The sequence below is a fragment of the Eucyclogobius newberryi genome, unplaced genomic scaffold (genome assembly GCF_026437365.1).
Source record: "Eucyclogobius newberryi isolate DKJ021-1_F unplaced genomic scaffold, fEucNew1.0.hap1 SCAF_13, whole genome shotgun sequence".
Taxonomy (NCBI): Eukaryota; Metazoa; Chordata; class Actinopteri; order Gobiiformes; family Gobiidae; genus Eucyclogobius; species Eucyclogobius newberryi.
The window spans coordinates 8770176-8781295 of record NW_027315757.1 but is presented as its reverse complement, the minus strand read 5'-3'; the positions used below and the strand labels follow the sequence as shown (position 1 = coordinate 8781295).

The 11120-nt window shown below is 41.4% G+C and overlaps 1 pseudogene; it reads right to left on the bottom strand.

Annotated features, from left to right (window-relative positions):
• Positions 1 to 10246: 10246 nt before the first annotated feature.
• Positions 10247 to 10365, bottom strand: LOC140358948 (5S ribosomal RNA; annotated as a pseudogene).
• Between the last annotated feature and the right edge of the window lie 755 nt (positions 10366 to 11120).

Here is an 11120-nt window from a genome sequence, read left to right as displayed (position 1 = left end):
AAGGCATGCAGGGAAGTGAGCTAAATCTATCATAATGTTGAGGGCGTTTGGTACCTTCTAGTGATGTAACTACAACATAGCTATCATAAAATGCCTTTATAGGAATAATCGGGATATACACAGTTCACTAACACAAGAGGTTTTAAAAGGGACATATGCACATAATTTAGATTTTAACCAGTTTATAACCGTATTTGGTCATCAAAAACATACCTGGCATTGTAGTTTGCTTTATTCATTCATTTTTTATGCTAACTAGCTGACGGAAATTATAACACAATAAGAAATTAGGACGTTTTGTAGGTCTGTAAAGCATCACAAGACTCTGCTCTCTAATTTCATTCATTCATTTCGTACACATGTAGGTTTATTCAGCAGCAGGACGGCTCATTGCTATAGTGCAGCTAAGAGGCTTTTTCACAGACCATGCCTTTTGCTGTCAGGGGGGGGGGGTCCAACGCAAACACAGTTGTTGCCTTTAAAGTGGACTTCCCGCTGCCCGTTGGTTAAGGCAGCAGCACTTATGACCATTTGCATGTTATTGCTTCTCTCATCCACATTTCACGCTAAAGTGTGTTTCCCAAACATATAGGCATCATTTTGATTTCTAAAACATGAAATACCAACGTCAAGGAGCCCAACAGCAACTGTTAACTACAACATAACATCACAATATTAATCAAAAACGGCATATAAATGGGTCGATTGACTTCTGCAGAACTGAATCTGCCGTCTGTCCGGCCGTGGGAGGAGGACGTCTCCTTCACTGTGGTTCTCTCCAAGGTTTCTACTTTTTACCACTGTTGATGGAAAAAAAGTTGACTGTTGATTTCCTTAATAGATTTTCCTTGCAGAAAGAGGGTCTAAAGATGAATGCTTTGGGACCGTTATCCATTTTTTCTTAATTCCTGTGCACGTCGGTTAATCAATGGTTGTTTCACTGTTTCATTTTCTAATCATACATTTTGGAAAGCCCTGCGAGGCAACAGCTGGTATGATTATGGGCTTTCCATGAATACATTGATTTTGACATAGTTTCACCATAGCAAACAGCAAATTGCAGTTAATGTGTTTTTGAAAATTGACTATTGAACATTTTTAACCTTTTGTGTATCACTCTTGTGTCAGGTTCATTACTTAAACATGAATCAATCGAGTAAGATAACGATGAGGGAACACCGTTAGGACCAATGTTAAAAGTTCATAAATGCTGTGTATGTCCCCTTTAAATTTATAATCAATTATGTCCCCTTTAAACAATGTTAATGCACTGAAAACGATCATGCTAATCTGATTACGAGGACTAACCAGCTCCATAACACGGACATAATTATCTGTGCTAATGTTATCTTTTCCTCCACACTGTTCGTAGAGACACTGTCAAAAGACTGAAGTGTTGGCCTGATTGAGGGAGGGAATTAGATTTACCAAAATGCTTCATGGGAAATGGAGGTGAACCAAACACTGAATGTTGAGTCCTCCAATCCTTATCTCCGTCACCCTATAGGCTACGTCTGCGCCCATCTCCAGATAAAAGTTCAGGGGAGAGGCAATTTACCGCTCTGGTGGATCCTACGCAAGGCAAGCGCCAGGAGGACAAGGATGGAGTGGCGAAATATCCAAAAGATTGTATTTTTTAATGTCTCTTGAAAGAGCTTGGATTTGAAATTCTCATGGCAGAAAATATGTTTATAATAGTATAAAGAACGGTTATCTTTTTTTCTCTAAACGCATTGACATTTGACATCTTAAAGGACAAATGTGATGTATTATTTGCATTGTAATTAGCCTTTAAACATGCGCGTGAGTACTGTAGTTTAGCATCATGTTTAGAACTATGACAACAAAAATATAACTAACAAAATTACATTGGAATCTCTTGTTTAACCTGGGACTAGCTGTGTTTTGATGCCATATACTGGCTGCAGAGGGAATTACACACACTTACAGACATATTATATATAAGCATTTCAGTGCTCGTCTAACTGGCCTCTTACTCACACAGGTCTCAGCACGCACTTGTACTGATCGTGATCAGACGGGTAAATTCAATGTACGAGTCTGAAGATGATTCATGGAGTTAAAAACTGCAGAGAAGATTCTCAGATCCACGTCACAGATCAAGAAAACTTCAGTTATTGAGGAGATTCAAAGTAATTTAATCCTGATGCTGTGAAAAACGAAGCTGAAAACATTTGCCGTAAGCTTTTGAAGCTTTTACCATTTAGGTGGTAAAATTAGCACTGAAATTATTAGAATGAGTCTGGAAAAATCATTGATAATGAGCTTTAACCAAGATTAAACAGCATTTCCCCATCATACCTTTACTCAAAGAGATGAGTGATTAATGCATTTGAGTAATCCGGTATCGTAAAGGATCCTACACTTTTTGGTATTAGTACAATACCAAATATATGGGGGTAATTTCTTCTCATAAATATGTGTGTAAAAAGAGGTTTCATCCCTACATTACCCCGCATTAGAGGCTTAAGTGCTCCGAAAATTCCAGTTGTCACCTACCCCCTATCCCCACCCACATCTGGACGAGGTATTGCTAGCTTAAACCTGACCAACCAGTGACCAGTCCATTGTTACTACAGCGAAAACAAATCTCAGCAGCCGAGAAAGCCTTTTTCTGATGGAGCACAATGTAAAAACAAACTGCTGGTGTTCGGCTGACAGGGACCAACAGCTTTGAGCTCAGATTCTGTGGTGATTTGTGTCTATTATCAGGTTGTATATATATGTTTTGGTTCTTGCTGCTCTCTCTCTCTCTGATTGGTCAGAGAGGTCACATGGTACATGAGTCCACAGGATGCACCTGGTCGCGGAATATTTGACATTCTCTGGCGAGCTCGGCCCATTGACTTCGGTGGACACATCTTTGTCCCGGGGTCTTGCTTGTCACTGTAAAATGTCACTATGAAGAGGCGGGGCTTATCAGTTCTGCAGCTTTTCGCCCTCACCAGTGGTGCAGTGGTTTAGAGTGTTGCACATGTGTGGTTCCTATCACCACAGCGATGTGGGTTTACCTCCTGGTCTCAGCCGTTTGCAGAATGTCTCTATCCTTACTTTACCCATTTCAAATAAAGCAATCAGGATAGTAAAAAAAAAAAATCACCAGTTTTTAACAGGAATTTAAAAGATCTGTTTCTGTTCCGTTTTGTAAAATGTAAACCAATGATCTAGATCTAACTAGTGTTATATTTCAATACTAAGAACCTGAAAGAAGCATAAGTCGTCATAATCAGAGTCAGAGCTGAAATTGTCACATTTGACAAATCCAAAAACCCCTGTTAAAAGTGATGCACTTACCTCAGATAAAACTGTCTTCTCCTCTCTAGCAGACAGGAGGACAGATGGGCGCAGAGGAGCCCTCCCGGTGGATATGGGTGACATTTGATATTTGACTTGTGTGATGGAAAAGTTCAAAGTCAAAATTCGGTTTGATTTTTAAATATGGGATGTTATAATTCTGCCATGGTGGAGCGAATTAGCATGACTTTGATGAAAGAGTTCGTCACGTGTGACAGTTGAAGCTGAAACTAGCACCCAAGGGAGACAAATGGTCATCACACAGGCACTATGCATCAAACAGACTATTATGACAACTGAAGGGTGATATCATAATGATGAATTTGACATGATATTAAACAGATTTTTTAACTTTTCCCCTGTCTATCCCTTTTAGCCAAGTCTCAGTGATAGTTTGTCCCCACGCCAGTATGTAGAAGGTACATGTACTGAATAGTTACAGTTATGAAATTGCAAGGACTCATTACATTAGTTTTTTTTTTTTTTATGTATTTTTGTTTTTATATTTATTTATTTTTTATTTATTCATTTATTTATTAATATTTTTTATTTTTTTAAACATATAAAATGCTAACGGTATTTCAGACCTCAATAAACATGTTATGAAAATCATGGCATCCTTGGATTTGTTTATCAGTTAAGTTTTTATTCTTCTTTCAAACGCTAAACCTCATAGAGTTGTTTAGAATGGTCCAGCTCTGAACTGTGCTGTTGTGTCTGTGGGCAAGACACTTTACCCCCCTTGTAATGATATAGTGTGTGAATGGGCAATGCTCGGGGGCCAGATTGGCAGCCACAGGGAACCAGGGAACGTACGGCTATAAAAGACACTGTTATCCATGGTCTATCCAACAGTATTTTAAACTCAAATCCTGCTTAGCGCGGCTGTGTACTACATTTCACTGTCTGCAGCCATAACGCACTTTTTGTCAAACGATACAGCAATACAGCGATGGTAATCTCGCTCCTACAGGGGGAACGTGAGAAGGGTGCAGGACCCCACCGCAGAGGGGCACACGGCTGCACACTCTCACCTCTGCTCGGGCTCAGGAGACATTGCCGGAGGATGACCCTTCTTGCTAAGCTTTCTGTTTTGTTTTCAATGCGGGACGTGTAGCGCCATCAAGTCCTTGTGAAAAGGTTAAACACTGACAATGCTCAGCTTACGACAGGCTGTCCGGTCCAGTCCAGCGTTAAGAGACTTTTTAAAAAGATCGTATTCTTAATGCTTAGTAATGACATTATCGATCCAGAAATCTACCAAAGGCTAAAGCCCTTTCAGAACGGGAAGAGCGTTGGAATATGCAGTTTTTAATCCTCAAAAGACCACTTCCTCTCACTAATGACAGATGAAAATGAATTGTATGCATAAACTTCTCATCACGCAAACATCTCGGAGAAAAGATCAGCCTTCTCACCTCACAGCAAGACGGTTTGCGTGTTCCTCCTCGTTTCTCTTTGGTGATTGTGCCTTCTTTTACTGCAGCAACAGAGAACGTGCAGCACAGAACAATGCATCTCCTCACGGGGCTGCACAATCCGCTTGCTCAGAGGGCTTGCCATGCATCATAAAAGCGAAAACACGGAACAAATGAAACAAATGCGCCCGCCATCGAACAATGAATTTCTGTCAGCTAAGATTAATTAAACTTTTTGCTCAGGAAGCTTTGCGTTCAGCATGGGGAGCCGATGAGTTAAAGCCATGCTCTGCCTGTTAAGCACCAAATAACAGGATCAATACAGAGGACTGATCCAAGTGCTTATTCATCAGTTAGCATAGCAGGAACACACAGGCAAAAGAGAAACGTCCATAATAATTACATTGACTTGAAGACAGAACATGGATATTGATTGGAGTATTTTTGACGTGTTTTTTGATTTGATAGTTGTGATTTGTTGGACTTTGAGATGTGGTTTGTCACCGGTTTTGTCCAATTTGATCTGGAATGTACTTTGTTGAAAATGATTGAACACAAATACAACAATTTCTGAACTCTATATTCACTGTATTCTGTATTCCATATTGAATTATCTAAAATATTCCACTATTCCAAACAGTTTGAACACAAACAGAAACAAAAATGTTGTGTTTCCTGATTATTTACAGTGGATATAAACTCAGAGGCAGTTTAAACGATGACAGGTGTGTTTAACATGAGTTTGAATGTGATTGGTCGATTTTGGACACAACCACACCCCCAGTTATGAGAGGATGTGCACACTTACGCAACCTCATTATTTTAGTTTTGTATTTTTACTCCCCCCCTCCCCAAAGAATTGTATTTATTTATTTATTTTACAAACAAATCATACAGGTTATAAGTCACATTAAAGATGAAAAACCGCCTGAAATTATGTTGTCATAAAACTGTATATCTACTGTATTTCACGGAGTAATAATTCACTTCATTCACAAAATTAAATTGACTAATGTACTATAAATGTATAATATCAAGCTTTTACATTGCAGTGTTTTTTTTTTTGAATGAACTTTTGCATTTCAAAATATAATCTAACAATTGTAATTATTTTCTCTGCATCAACCCAAAAAATAATTAAATTGGAAAAGAAATACGCGATATATAAAGGCGTATATCAATAAGATCAACACATTGCTGCTTTGCCAGGCCATGCCACCCGATGTCATCTAGAACATTCCATCATAAAACTAAATGATTAAATCAATCCACAGATTAATGTGTTTATTTCACAATATTACAGTTAACACCCGTTTCGCAAAACAATAACGGCTTTTTTCAAACTGAACACACAGATCTGAAAACCTCACACACAAAATGCTAAACCTGACACGCCCTTTGCAAGACGACTCTTTGCCATCAAATCTCTTTCCTGTTCACAAAATGGAACTCGTGTTTTCATTTGGTTCACACAGCCATTTTTTCAAATGTCACACACATACCATTCATTGAGGACACGCAACTAAGCATTTGTCTGCACACTACCAACATTTACAGCATACTTAGGCGCAAAGCTGAAAACACAATTATAGAAACAGAACACACCATATGAATGACAATATGGAAAATGTGCCATTTCTCATTTTGTAAAATGTCTGTAGGTCTACTTTTGTAGTCAAGCCTAAAACAGCACACAAATATGCAACCAAAAGAAGTTTACAGTAATTTTAGCACACACAGAACAGTACAGTACAGTAAACCGTCCCTCCCCCCATCATGCCTCCGTTTCCTGTCAGGCCAGAGGGCCTCATCGACATCACAGGCAATGTGCTCCCTGTCTAGGCAGCGTCGGAAGAATCGCCTTGAGTGGCGCATGAAGCCCTGACAGGCCTCCATACTGACGTCGCCACAAGCCTCCTCCATGGCCTGGAGCAGTGGGACCAGACCCTGTGGGTTCCGTTCGTAAACCTTCCACCTCCATGCTGAAAATAATTCCTCTATTGGATTAAGGAAGGGAGAGTAAGGTGGAAGAAATAGAGTGGAAAAGCGTGGGTGGTCCTGGAACCACCCACGCACTAGAGAAGCCCTATGGAAACTGACGTTGTCCCAAATGCCAATATAATGGATCCGATGTGGGACATCCATCCGACCAGGTGGTATTAGTAGGTCATGCAGGCCATCCAGGAAGGTAAGGAGACGGGCAGTATTATAGGCCCCTAGGTGGGCATGATGGTGAAGGATACCATGATGGTTCATGGCCGCACACATCGTGATGTTGCCACCACGCTGGCCGGGGACCTGTCAAGAAATTAGACATAAACCAATGCTATTCCTTAACACACAGAGAACACAATTCAACTTAGAATATGAAACGATACAGAAACATCAGACTTTTGTGTAGCTTGCAAGGGAAAAACCTCGGGCTGGGTCGCCAGGCTGGCGTAAATAGCCTGGCGACCCTCCTTGGTCTCACGACGTTTTTTCTCTTGCAGGTTGGTTTTATTACAAATTATGGAATAGGCGGGTCACATTCTCATTGGTTAACTTCACATCAAGGCACTTGTCTTTTACAACAGTTGGTATTTTCCTTAGAGATAAGAGTGGGTAATGTTTACCTAAACTCCCCTGGGGCGCTACACCCCTCCCTGGAGTAAATATTCCTTTGCACCATCTTCACGATACCTTCACAAATGCAGTTTGTCACACATGCCATTTTTCTCTTAGACTAATGATGCAGATAATATACAAATATCGTCATATCACTATTATGCAGATAAAATACATCACAGATATAATCATATATTTTCATTTTATCACAGGACCTCAACAATGGCCCGCTGGCCAATGACATTTATGCCCCGGCGCCTCTTCTTCACGAGGTTGAATCCAACCTCATCAATGAAAATGTACTCATTCACCTCCATTTGCGGTGTCATGCTCCTGGATCCGCTGACACAGACAACATGAGAAAGTTTGAGTTACAGTATGGACAGAGACGTCAATACAGTGGGCTATAGTGAGACACTGTAGAAAATATATGTAAATACACTTACAGTAATATTGGATTACAGGTACAATACATGCATGTGTCAGTGCAGAAAGTATGGGACTTACAAGCACAAACTCTGGCTGGAGCTCTTTGATGCGGTCTGTGTTACGGTCAAATGGACCCTGTAGACCTGCTTCATCCTAACATGATTCCTGCGGAGGAGTCTATCTAATGTTGATAGGCTAAGGCTGACGGTGTGGATGTCCCTGAAAGTACCATGGTCAGTCAGGATCCTAGACTGTAGTTGACGGAGGGTGATTGTGTTGTTCTCACGAACAATATTTACAACATCTGTCTCCTGCTCCTCTGTGAAAATTCATGCTCTTCCTCCACGGTGTGGTTCTCTTTCAGTCCTGCAAAATGCAAATACTGTGAGCACACTGTATTCTATTGATATACAGTATTACAGTAAACAAGGCAAATAGATTTGGTACCTGTTCTCCACCCTGAAGGTTCTTATGATGGCCGCAACTGTGTAGCGGCTGAGGTTGGGTTGGACTCTCTGGCCAGCCTCCCTCATGCTCAAACCATGGTAGAGAACATGGTCTACCACGGTTGCCCGTATCTCATTAGAGATGGTAACTCTCCTTCTTCTTTCTCCTACTCCTCCTCCTCCTCTCACTCTTACTGGTTCTCTCCTTCTCTGGTTCTCTCCAATGTTCTCCGTTGTTCACCAAACAAAACAGAGGCTCAAGGCACTTTTATACTGCAGTCCTGATTGCAAATTGATCAACAGACCTGAAAGTTTAGAGTTTTGAATATTTGTGTGTTGTAGTTTGATGCTTTGAGATTTTACTTGAGAACTGTGTGCAACAACCGAAAATTGTGTGTAGTGTTTTGACAGAAGGTGATTTGTAATTGACATCGGAGTGTAAAGAAGGAGAGTCAGAGTCTAATGCAGATAAGGGAGTGTGAAGTAGTGCCAATTTGGGGCGAGCGATTGGTACATGAGGTGAAGGTTGTGCAAATTGTGCCAAATTTTTGCTTTTTAGGTGTTAGCAACTGTGAAAAACTGTAATAAGTGTTTTCCTCATTAATCATATGTAAAAGAGGATGATTATTGTCACTGGATTGTCACTAGAAGCACACAAGATCCTAAATCGAGCTAAGGATTACAGTATTTTCCGGACTATAAGCCGCACCTTTTTTCATAATTTTGGCTGCGACTTATATTTATATTCATATACTTATATGCGACTTATATGTGACATTATTTGTTATTTTCCCACTTGCAACTGCATTTCATACTCCAGTGTGACTTTTTTCCCTTCTCTATTATGCATTTTTTGGCTGGTGCAACTTATAGTCCGGAAAATACGGTATCTAAAATGAATCACCAAAAGGTTTAGAAACTCAACATTAACTTTCAATGAGTCTAAAAGTCAAAGCCTGAATGTGGTTGATGGGTTTATGCCATCTGAAACGCCAAACAACCACTCAATCAAAATGTATTTATCTCGCACAATTTGTACTCACAATAAAAGAAAATCATAATGCAAACATCTAAAGCTAATGCAAATGGATTTAAGAACAAATACTTGCTCAGGGATTGGCTGCGTTCACGTTATAGAATTAGATGATATCGCAATCTAAAATGTTGGGCGGGGCCTATGGGGCTCTATGGGAGATTGAGAATAGAAATGCACTAATGTTGAACCATATCTGCTTTAATAATCGTATGGCTTTAAGTCCTTTTCACTGACAACAATCACGTCTTTGGAGTGGAATAATGGCACCACTTTCAAAAACTTGATTATGATTATTTAAACCGATAAAGACAACGTTGAACTTTGTGAACGTTTTTGTTTCATGTAGATCGGCGCAGTAAGTACAAAAACACCAACCATTCTTTGGTGTTTTATGGTGGTTGGTATCCATAAAGTGCTACATTACCACCACCTACTGTAGTTGTACGTCTTCAAAGTGTGAGTTTTGTATATGTATGTATGTATGTATGTATGTATGTTTATATATATATATATAACAATTCAGTCAATCATCATCAGTCTGGTAATCCTATCCACAAATGTAAAAGCAGCCCCTCCTCCCTCACTGCTGAGTCGCCAATGTCGCGCTGTGATCAATTTCTTTAAAAGTTCTACAGGGTCCGAGCAGCCCGACCCAGCTGCCTGGTTCCTCCGAGTGAGCCAGATGCTCATTTTGGCCTGACCCAGTAAAAAGTTTGTTAAAACTACAGTTGGACGCTGTGCTGGAGAATCCCTGGGTCCAAACACAAACATCTCCCTGGACGGGGTTTGGCCCAGTCACAGGAGCCAAAGTCACAGGAGAGCAAACAGAGGAACGAGCCGTGGGCAGGACAGCCACAGATGTTCCAGTGTCTCCTCCTGATGACACAGCGGCTGTTCCATCTTCAAAAAAGGCATGCCACCCTCTGGAGATCCGCACAGCATTTCTCAATGGGGGAGCGATACAGGGACCTCCAGCTGCCCCGCGGAGAGGCGGGTACTTACAGCACCTGGTATTCCCAGGCGGTCTCCCATCCAAGAACTAACCAGGCCCAACCCTGCTTAGATTCCGAGATCAGACGAGAACGAGCGTGCTCAGGGTGGTATGGCCCCGAGCACGAGAGAGGGAGAGAGAGAAGGAGAGAGAGAGAAAGAAAAGGAGAGAGAGAGAGAAAGAGAAGGAGAGAGAAAGAGAAGGAGAGAGAGAGAAAAAGAGGAGAGAGAAAGAGAAGGAGAGAGAAAGAGGAGAGAGAGAGCGGAGAGAGAGAAAGAGTAAGAAGGAGAGAGAAAGAGAAGGAGAGAGAGAGAGGAGAGAGAGAAAGATGGAAAAATATAGAGAACGAGAGAGAAGGAGAGAGAGAAAGAGGGAGAACGAGAGAGAGAGAGAGAGAGAAAGGGGGAGAAGGAGAGAGAGAGAGAGGAGAGAGTAAGAAGGAGAGAGAGAAAGAGAAGGAGAGAGAGAAAGTGAGAGAGAAAGAGGGAGAAGGAGAGAGAGAAAGATGGAGAAATATAGAGAGAACGAGGGAGAAGGAGAGAGAGAGAGAGAGAGAGAGGGGGGGAAGGGAAAGACTGACTTTACAATGACATTTATTGATAGCTGATTTTAAAAACACACACAACAAATTAGTCAAACATCATCAGTCCTGTTTTCATATTTACAAAAGTAAAAGCAGCTCCCCCTCCCTCACTGCACACAGCCCCTCCCTCACTGCACACAGCTCCTCCCTCACTGCACACAGCTCCTCCCTCACTGCACACAGCCCCTCCCTCACTGCACACAGCCCCTCCCTCACTGCACACAGCTCCTCCCTCACTGCACACAGCCCCTCCCTCACTGCACACAGCCCCTCCCTCACTGCACACAGCCCCTCC